This window comes from Lygodium microphyllum, chromosome 7 (assembly GCF_053477565.2).
Source record: "Lygodium microphyllum isolate KBCC chromosome 7, Lygodium_microphyllum_v1.1.10, whole genome shotgun sequence".
Taxonomy (NCBI): Eukaryota; Viridiplantae; Streptophyta; class Polypodiopsida; order Schizaeales; family Lygodiaceae; genus Lygodium; species Lygodium microphyllum.
Genome location: NC_141141.1, coordinates 113184734 through 113196005, shown reverse-complemented (window position 1 = coordinate 113196005; position 11272 = coordinate 113184734). Strand labels below are relative to the sequence as shown.

The following is an 11272-nucleotide window of genomic DNA, read 5'->3' as shown; positions in this document are numbered from 1 at the left end:
GTCACAACAACAGATAGGCTCTGTTTCTTGAAAACAATCCATCTGAGCTTACACAGTTTATAATACACACCAGTATGATCTGAAATCACATCTATCATAAGTGCATCAGTAGTTCCATTGTCTGTGAGAGGATGGACACTTGAATCAAGCATTGGAAGTCTTGGTTCTGACAGTGCGACCTGAGCTGATTCTAGTGGGAAATCTGTATTCTTCCTTCTTGAAGCCTTGCAATGACTATAAGTCCTTAGTGCATATTATACATCTGCATCTGGTTAGACTTGGGTTGGATCACTATACCTGCCCGGGTGATTATCTGATGCACTCAATGGTCAATTGTGGAAGTCTTGAACATGCAATTGTTGTGTTTCCAATGTTACCATGTCAGAACATCCTGCCATGGAATGCGATTATCTCTGCTTTTGTGGACCCTAGGGAATACTAGAAGGCACTGCTGTTGTACCAGTCCGTGCAAGAAGAAAGTACAGAGCCAAATGAATTCTCTTATATTTATCTATTCAAAGCTTGTGGAAGCTTAAGTTGCTTGGAACAAGGAATTTCACTCCATGGTGATTGTGAAAGGAGGGGCTTTGATTCTATGACCTTTGTTGGCAACACAGTGATAAGCATGTATGGTAAGAGTGGGAGCTCTACCAGCATCTGCTTGAATTTGTCCCTTTTTCAAGAGATAAAGAGGTGGGTCTGTCTGCATCTGAGAGAGTGCACACATCAGGATCTATGTTTATGTTATTCTTGAGACACCTTGTGGCTAAGATTAAGGGTACTGCAAGAAATATGCCACCCCGTGACTTGTCAGACAATTCTGTGCTGGTCACTGCATACACTGTTCTACTTCGATTTTTGTCAGAAGGATTTGGTCCAAGAGGCTCAGGAAATGTAGGAAAGGAACAAGACGCATCCATTGGCTTCCTACACAGAGGAGGCAATAGAAGCTTTAATGTACAGTTATTTCTGAATTCGGATCTGTATGCAAATGATTTTGCAAGGCTTGGGGGAACCTTTAGTCATCTTCTCAAGACAATTGTCCTAACTCCTGAGGATTACGAAGTTGCAGAACGGGGGAGAAGGCTGCTTTTCTGATGGAAAAAAAAGGCCACTTTTGTGATGGGAAAAAGGGGGCTGCTTTTCTAGGGCATGTTGTAGGCGATTGTGAAGGAAAACATCGGGAAAAAGGATTTTTGGGGGGGTTTTAGTCTTGTTGCTAACATTATGTGAGGGTCAAGGGACCTGTTCGTGGCAGCAGGAATAGATTATTCATCATTCTCAGTATCGGATGCAGTAGTAGCCTGTTAGACATTTTTGTATTCGTTGCTGATATTGACGTTACTGCACTGAAATCGTGTCGTCCTTGCACTGGGAGCCTATCAAGATGATACTATAGGTTATGTGAATGGAGATTTCACATGGGTCATTTGGGTTTAAGACAGCGTCGTCAACATGAAACAAACGAATTGAATGAAGTGTCGTCTGAAAGTTATCAGGGCCGCAAATGAGGGTTAGGAAGTGCTGTGCCTGCTGCAGATACAGACGTCAACATAGGTTATGTTTCTACTTACTGTGGAGCAAAGACAAGCTCTCCGCGGCTGTTTGGAGTACTTTTTCCAAAGCGGAGTTATCCTTTAGATGTGAATCCTATGATGAAGTGAAAGAGATATGTATATTCCTTTCGGATGAATTCTCCATACCACCAGAAAAAGCATTAACATTGCACGTGTAGTCACATGGTTCTCACTTTCAGTACTGTGGAGCAACCAAATTCAGTGCCTTTGACTGCAAAGATTGGTCTTGCAGTTGAAGATGTGCTTTCTCTTCTTGGTATCAATGCTACTTAACAACAACAGATCGAAGCCTAGCAATGCGGATAGGTGAAAACCTATTCAATTTTATGCAGTCTTTTTGTTCCTTTGGAAGAGACAGGCTGCTTATTGTTTCAATGGATATGTTGAATCAGTGGTTTAAAAAGTTCCAAGAGAAGCTTCATAGGGATTCAGACTACATGAAAAATTTGTTGACATGAGTTTTTGTCATGACGTTTACTGGAGATGCTCCCAATCAGATGTAGCTGATTGTATGTCTCATATTATCTGAAATTGAGCTTTCAAATTGAATCTGATCTCAGTTGATTGATCTTCTATCTTGAAATTTGTCAAGGTCTTCTGTAGACACGACTTAGCTTTCGAGAACCCTTCGACAGCGCCTCCAATGGATATGACACAACATGTGTCAAAATTCTGTGCTAGGTTGAATCCACCCATAAACACTCGATTGGAATCAATGCGCCCAACGGACCTACAAGATGCATTCATTTGAGCTGCTCCAATAATATAGGAAGTGCAGACCAAACCAAGGAATAACAGGACTTGGCCTTACAAAGATCAGAACAAGGGTATGTTTAAGGCTCAGACCAAGAGGGCGCAGAGTCAGAATCAGGGCCAAAGAAAGAAAGCTAGGGCCAATGTTGTCAAAAAATTTGTTCCTACACAAAGTAATGATCACAACCCACATTGCTTTCATTACAGCGAGCTCGGGCACTTCAAGAGGGAATGTCCTAAGCTTAGCAGAGGACATCGCCAAGGGAAATTCCAAGGTCAAAATAGAGCTGCTCATGGCCAAGGAACCACTGTTATGACCAGAGGAAGAACCTCCAGTGTTTCTAACAAGGAGTTGGATGATGAAGAAGATCCATCCATGGATGCTGACATCGAGAGGGCAAGGTTCACACCGCTCTTCACAAGAAGAGTTTGAATCGCCAATTCTCGATGATTCAAACTCCATCAGATTATGAAGGTAAAAGCTTCAAAACCCTGATTGATTATGGCAATACACATTCCTTTATTTCACTGATCTATGCAAAAATATTAGGGATAGCCACAATAGACGCACTTACTTTACTTGTGGAATTAGTAAATGGTCGTGAGGTCACTTGTACTAGGAAACTGCTAAGATGAAATTCCTACTGGGGTGGGAAGCTAACTTCGGTGAGATTCAGGGTAATGAACCTAGGTGTCCATGAATGTTTACTCGGAATGGATTGGCTAATACCCAATGATGCCCACATCCACTGTGGGAAGGGCCAAGTCTCCTTCCAAAATTCTGAAGGGGAACTAGTCACGACTCAAGGAGATGCTGGTAAGTCACGACTCAAGGAGAGGCTGGTAAGTAAAAAAATCAAGCTGGCAAAAGGTGTTAGAAAGGGCCTACCTGTCTACCTGATTAAACTGGATAAGCTAGATTAGAATCAGGAATCTGGGGAAGACCCTTTATGGTTAAAGGAATACGCAGATGTATTTCCTAAAGATCTGACAGAACTTCCTCCTCAAAGGGAAGTCGACCACGAAATCAAATTGGCGCCAGGAGCTGCATCAGTCACAAAGAGGACATATAAGATGTCCATTCCAGAAGCTATCAAACTAAAAGAGCAACTCAAGCAACTATTAGACCAAGGCTACATCCGTCCTAGCAGTTCACCATGGAGAGCTCCAGTGCTATTCCAAAAGAATAAAGATGGAACGCTTCGTCTATGCATTGACTATAGAGGGTTGAATCAATCAACCATCAAAAATAAATACCCCATTCCAAGAATAGATGAATTACTTGACCGCCTTCAAGGAGCAAAGATCTTCTCCAAGATAGATCTCAGATCTTGATATTATCAGATAAGGATCAAGGAAGAATATATCTCAAAGACTGCATTCAGCACAAGGTATGGACACTTTGAATTCCTAGTGATGTCATTCGGGCTGACGAATGCTCCTACTACCTTCAACAGGTTAATGCACGATATCTTTAGGCCCTATCTTGATGACTTCGTACTCGTCTTCTTTGACGATACCCTAGTCTACTCTAAACAAGGAAAATATCATGAACCCCAGCTTTGCATTGTTCTTGAAACAATGAGAGCACACAAGCTTTATGCCAAGAAGAAGAAGTGTGCATTTTTCAAGCGACAGATTGAATATCTAGGATTCACTGTATCAGCAGAAGGAATTTCAGTAGATCCAGCTAAGGTCAGAGACGTTCTAGAATGGCCAACACCAACTTCTGTCAAAGAAATACGTAGTTTTCTTGGGTTGACAGGATGGTACAGGATTTTCATCAAAGATTATGCTTTGATTGTAGCACCTCTGACTGATCTACTAAAGAAGCAAGTAGCAATTGTATGGTCACCTACCGAACAGACCAGCTTTGACAGACTAAAGCAAAGCTTAGTATCAGCACCCATTCTGAAACTTCCTGATCTTAATAAGGAGTTTGAAGTGGTTACTGATGCTAGCGCACTTGCTTTAGGATGTGTACTTATGCAAGAAGGTCATCCCGTAGCATATTCTTCAAGGAAATTGAAGAGCCATGAAAGGAATTATGCTACCCATGATCTGGAGATGTTGGCTGTCATCCATGCCCTCAAACTTTGGAGGCATTACTTGTTAGGTAACAAATTTTCCTTAATGACGGACCACAAGAGTCTTAAATGGATCTTCACCCAGAATGAGCTCAATATGAGGCAATGTCAATGGATCAGAGTGCTCGAAGAATATGATTTTGAAATCAAATATAGGCCTCGAAAAGAGAATGTAGTTACCGATGTACTCAGTCGCAAGGTATTTCTAAATTCTCTTATTTTGCAAGATCCATCAACAGCAAGATCTCTATCCACAAAGGTATCAATGCCAAACAACCCGATTCTTGAGCTAGCTAAAGAAGAGGCATATCATGACCCAGTCTATCAGAAAATGCTAAGATAGATCCCCATCAAGGATCAAGACCCGAAGCTAAAGACGAAGTATCAAGAATTCTCTTTCAATAGTGGACTTGTCTACTTTAGGACAAGATTATGTATCCCTGTAAGCCAAACTCTCAAGCAGAAGATACTTTGGAAAGCCCATGACTCCCCTTTCTCAGGACATCTTGGCTATGCCAAGACCCTTAATGCAGTCAGAAAGAGCTATTATTGGGATAAGCTCAAGGGTGACGTTCTCAAATATGTCACGAAATGATTGTCTCGTCAATGCATTAAGGCAAAACATGTCAAAATGCCTGGGAAATTGCAACCACTTAACATTCCCCAAATGAAATGGGAATCATTAGTATGGACTTCATTATTGGCCTACCCCAAGTTCAGGGAGGATACAACTCTATTATGGTTATAGTAGATATGCTCACCAAGGTCGCACATCTCATCCCTGTCAAGACAAACTATAAAGCTTCAGACATTGCAAGATTATTCAACAAGGAAATATTCAAACTGCATGGGTTACCCAGAAAAATCATTAGTGATCGTGACTCTCTATTCACATCACACTTCTGGAGGGCTATCTTTGAGGCTATTGGAACTCAACTCTATTTTAGTATAGCTTACCATCCCCAAACTGATGGTCAAACAGAACGAGTCAACCAAGTCATTGTAGATATGCTTAGGGCATACTACTATCGCAAACCCAAAAAGCGGATTCAATATTTGCCACTGGTTGAGTTTGCCTACAATGCTTTCTTACCAACAGAGTATTCAGATGACCCCTTTTCAAGTATTGTATGGGCATGATTGTCATACCCCTTTGAACTTCTCGGATCCAACTTTGAGGGTAGAAGCTTCAAGGCAGATTCTGGAAGACATGGATGATCAAATCAAATCAATAAGACAAGATAGCCAAGCTGCCAAGGATAGACAGAAGGCTTACGCTGACTTAAAACGGCAAGACAGATCCTTCGTTGAAGGTGATATGGTCTTCATCCGTGTACGCCCTAAAAAGAGTTCATTGTCCTTGGGAGAATACAAGAAGCTAAGTCCAAGGTATTGTGGACCTTATAAGATCACTAAGTGCCTAGGGCCTAATGCTTATAGACTATACCAGCCTGCAACCCTAAAGATTCATAATGTATTCCATGTTAGCCTATTAAAAAAGTATCTACCTAATCCGAATCATGTACTTGATGATTAGCAAATTGTAATGCCTAGCCAAGGAGTCCTTGAGCTACGGCCTAATAGAGTCCTGGATGCTAGGGAGAGGCATTTGAGGTCAAGGACCTTGAGAGAATACCTCATCTAGTGGAAAGATTATCTTGAAGAGGATGCCACCTGGGTGGATGAAGATACTCTCAACCAACAATACCCCTATGTCCTTTCTAGATAAGGACATCTCGATTCCTCTAAGGAGGAGAGGATGTAATATGCCGTGCTTTCCCCCCCGTGCCTCCCCTCCATAGGAACTCTCCCCCCCTTTTAATGAAAAAAATTATTAACTTTAAGGCAATTTTTTTAATCCCCCTCTCTCTCCCCGCCGACAGCACGTCGGGGAGAGAGAGAGAGGGAGTGAAGTGGATGTTAAGGGGGCATGTATCCCCCAGGTGGAAGGGTGGAAGCCATGCCACCCACCTCCTCCCCCTCCTATAAAGCGTAGGCCGTCCCCCCCTCCCTTGTACACACAGCGACCCCCCCACTCATCACCTCCCCCCCCCCCCCTTGTGGTAGCAGCGGCCCCTAGGGCCTCCGTCAGAATACTCCCCCTCTTCTCGTTCATCTGGTTGCAATAGCCCCCCCTAGGCTCCGACAGAGAAACCTCCCCCTCCCCCCATTTTTCCGCCAAGCAAGCTACGCCCCCGTGAAACCCCCCCTTTTCGTCAGGCAAGCTGCGCCCCCATGATGAGAGAGAGAGAGAGAGAGAGAGAGAGAGAGAGAGAGAGAGAGAGAGAGAGAGAGAGAGAGAGAGAGAGAGAGAGGAAGAGAAACAAGAGAGCTAAGAAGAAGAAGAAGAAGAATAAGAGAAGAAGAAGAAGAAGGAAAAGGAGAGGGAGAGAGGGAAGGAGAAGAAGGGAAAAAGAAGGAGGAAGAAGAGAGGGAAGGAGAAGAAGAGAGAGGGAAGGAGAAGAAGGGAAAAAGAAGAAGGAGGAAGAAGAGAGGGAAGGAGAAGAAGAGAGAGGGAAGGAGAAGAGGAGAGAAAGAAGTAGAAAAGAAAGAGGAGAGAGAGAGAGAAGAAGAGAAAAAGAAGAAGAATAAGAGAGAGAGAGAGAGGAAGAGAGGAGTGAGGGTCGGTGAGTGGAGAAGGTATTGAGAGACGTGCCGAGGAGCCGCGTTCATGAAGCCATCTTTTTTCAAGTCACCCCCTCGGCGAAGGACCCCTTCTCACGACCTTTCCTTCCTGAGCCTGTCATCTTGAAGGCTGTTAAGGTCCGGACTATCCAAACTCCGCGTGGAAAATGGCTCCCAAAAAGAAAGTCACGGGAAGCGTAGGTGCCAAAGCTACCATTGGTACCGGTAATGCGGGAGAGGCGAGCAGAGCAACCAATGCAACAAATGCCCTTACCATCACGAATCAAACCCAAGTTCTTTAGATATCCTAAGATTTATAATTATCTCTGAATTCTTTTTTGTGGAAGAAATGAAGGGGTTATCTACATGCATGGAACAAGAACGAGTCTTAGGATTTTTGTTTACTCTAAATGCTGGGTTGCATGCGTGAAATGGTAGAGTATGGAGTTCGCATAAGTTTATATGCATGGAATGATAGCTTTACACACATGGAATGATAAGGTTTTGGCATTATTTCACATAAAATAATAGCTTTTAAACTAGTTTAGTGCATGAATAGTCATTCAGAATTCATGCTTCGCGATCATGATTTAAAAAAACACATGAAATGATAAGTTTACATTCGTAAGATGCAATTGCACCGATGGATAGAAATATACACTTTCATATACGCAAGTCACATGTGATTCCGTGCATTAGGAATAAGTATTCATCGCCAGGTATGAAGAGGGTTGAAGGTCTTTTCGGATGTATAAAGATACTAAACGCACCATGTGCATGATGGGTAATTCCACACTAGAGAAATGGAAGGGATGCATGCATCTAGACTGTATCTTGAAGGCCTAGATGAAGAATCTTGCGTTGCCTAGTGTGTTAATTGAACTTGGTTACAACTGGAAGAACAAAAGACCCTTAGTTGGGTTGTGAATAAGGCATGTCCGTTGCCTTGGTTGACCATTTAATGCTTTGGGTTAGGGTTAAGATACCATAAGGTAAAACCCAAGGGAAAGAGCAAGTCAAAATAAGTTAACTTACCAAGAACTTTTGCTTGCATGATCTTGTTTGAGATTATTGGGATCTCGCTGAGTTGCGATGTCGTGCTGCTGCGCATCCGAGCCGTAAACACCTCCATTTTTGTTGTGCATTTCTGTTATCTTTTCACGTGTGATTCATTGTGTGTGATTGATGCATTAAGATAATCCGTCCTTTCAGTACCCGCATCCAATGTGCATACTCCACTTGTGTGTTTGTGTTTGTGTGTGTTTCAGTTTGTATGCATGTTGTATGTGTGACAGAAAAATATGAAAAACTGATGCCAAAGGACATTATCAAGCTGATAATTTCAATGATGATCTCCAAGAAAAGTGCAGGAAATTGTGGAATCAAATGAGGCGGATGGGGGAGATGAACCAGAGAGCTTTGTGACATCGAAGGCCATTGAAGCATTGAATCAGATCATGCTATCGTGCTATTTTTCTGATGCTTGTGGTTCATGTCATCCATGGCTGAACTTATAGACCTTGCTTTGATTGGATCACAACAGAAATCCTTTGCTACATCTGATTTCAAAGGTTGGTTATAAATTGGTGCATTTGATACCATGGATTCATGGGAGAAATCATTGAAGTAGTAAAAGAGAAGGCTTTCTGTTTTGAAAGTTGGAGGGAAAGATAGAAAGTTTGGTACTTTTAGAATAGCCTTATGAATGCTATGTTGAGATTGGAGAGGGAAAAAGCTAGGAAAAAGGGGGATATTTTTGAAAGGCTATGAATGGCGGGCTGGCAGAAAAGTCTGGGGGAAAGAAGGATGACGACTAACAAGAGTTACTCATTCTGAACGGACATGAATGTGGCAGGGTGAACCAAGCAGAGGAGTACTCTGTGAAGCTCAGAAGCGGCACCAGCTATGATTCGTTCGTCGCTGATACGGATCTTGGAGGTCTATCTACTGCATCCTTTGATTTAAACGTGGAGGGAGGATCTACAGCAATATTTCTTGGTAACTTATCAGTAGAGCTTAAGGAGCATGGAATGGAAAAGATGACACGCAGTGGGTTTTCTGGTATTCGTACAAGGTAGACAGACGAGGATCATGAGGAGGAGGCGATGACGGAGGGACTTCGATGAGCAGGGAAATGTAATGGCCGAAGTTCTTGAAGAACGAAAGCTGGGTTTGTGAAGATGATCCCCACCAAGCCCATGACCATGGAGAGCTTCACTGATTACCCGCCCTTCAGGCTCTTTGCTAGTGCGCACGCAGACAAGCTTTGTGGCCCTTTCTTTGGCAGGCAGGAGCTGGAGTGCAGATCGTCTCTTTGACAAATCGAGATCGCTCGTAAGATGCTGCCACGACTACCACCATTGTGCTCTCTCAGAAGGAATCCGACATCCAGCTCATGCTCGCCACCGATGTGCATCTCAGCACCAAGAATTGCGACTTTCAGATGGAGTGATACGTGTGGTAAAGGTGTTCTGATGGTATTTTTATCATCAATGTCGGTAAGACTTGGGAGAAGTTACAGTTAGAGCTGATCGCCATCTAATTCGGCTGAAAGGCATGGCTTCTTAGCATCCTTATTCCACTTCGACAGCAGGTAGATCCTCCATCGCAATCATCCATAGCTGCAGTAGTTTATAATCCGACAAGAAAGCCAGAAGATGTTGCCGATGAGAGCTTTTTCAGTGACCCAGAACACTATCAACGATCAAATATCATCAACATCATCATCCACGGCCAGGATTATTCAATGGTGAAGTTCTCACACACAACCTGGTTGGTCAGGGCCTTGCTTTTATTATAGTTGGCATGTCTATTGTACAGAAGAGTCTAGCTCAAGGTGAGGTAGTTGTCGTGGATGCTGGGTGTTTGGTTGCCATGACAAGCTCCACAGATATGCATATAAAATATATTGGTGGCCTCAGACGGATAGTTTTTGGGGGAGATGGTATTTACGCAGCACATATTACTGGACCGGGTGTTGTTATCATTCAAAGTTTTGCCTGGCTCAGAGATTGGCCCGGTCTGTAACAGCTCTGAATGTGCGTGATCACCCTCGTTTCTTCCTTCAACTGGTTATCTTCCTTTTCCTTGCATATGATGCAATAGTTGCCTCGTTAATTCTGGTAGAAATTTGAACCACCTATCAACAGATCTTGCTATGTGATGATGAGGTTCTCCTGCATCCTGGTGCAAGCATGCCATTGTTCAAAGTTATTTGCAAAGAAACCTCTCTGTTTCAAAACAGTGACCTTTTTGTACAACTAGTTTGGTAGTGAACAAGTCAAATGGTTAAACAATAAAGAGATCAGGGTGAAAAAGATGACAAAATCATAGCTATTAGTGCTAATGATCCCAAGTTTCATCATTACAAAGACATCAGAGACCTTCCTTCACACAGACTTGCTGAAATTTGAATGCTGAGAACAGCCTTGAACTGGTGCTGAATGTTGGATAGACTTATGGGTTGATTGCTCAAATGATTAGATCGAGAATTGTTCACAGGGATTGCTGCCTAGCAGAACTCTTTAAGACTCTTCAAGTCTATGTGCCAATGGCATAACTGTCTTCAAACACCTGAATGTAAAATTTATGAGATACTACAGATTTTTCTGAACATGGACCTCATGTAATTTACTTAACAAGGAATATAGTGAACTTTGGCATCAAAAATTTGATTTCTTATTGTTTGCCTCTTTCCTTGTTGCGACTTGAACTCCGTGTTCGGCAACCCTTACACGAAATCTATGACATTTCAGGAGTTTTTGCTCTGTCAGAAGGAACCATCCGACTGCAATGAAGAAGGGGTGGTCTGAGTCATAGCTATGATGGGAAAGTTGCTGTTCCTTTTCTTCTTCAAATGGGGCTACGAGTACTGGTTGATCAGCTCTTCTAATTCAAGCCAAGGTATTAGCTGATGGAGCATGGGGATAAAAGTTAGGATCGGTGATGCAGACAATGGGTATGGAAATGCAATGAATGGAAGAGGACTGTGAAAGGCTATATACAAGCAGGATTTGCGGGAATTCTAATAGAAGATCAGCTTTACCAAACATAGGTTTGATATCCTATGGGGCAGTTGATTATCGTGTTTTCTCACCTCACAGCTTAACAAAGACTCTCATGCAAAAATTTGGCTGGTCAAGCTCTCTGTGTTCAAGAAATGAAGATGAAGAGAAGGTCGACACAGTTTTTCGTCCATGGCTCCGCTGTCGCATCTGCGTCATCTCTCTG

The 11272-nt window shown here is 42.8% G+C and overlaps 1 pseudogene; it reads left to right on the top strand.

Moving 5' to 3' along the window:
- Window positions 1–1421: 1421 nt before the first annotated feature.
- Window positions 1422–2035, top strand: LOC148033849 (uncharacterized; annotated as a pseudogene).
- The last annotated feature ends 9237 nt before the right edge of the window (window positions 2036–11272 follow it).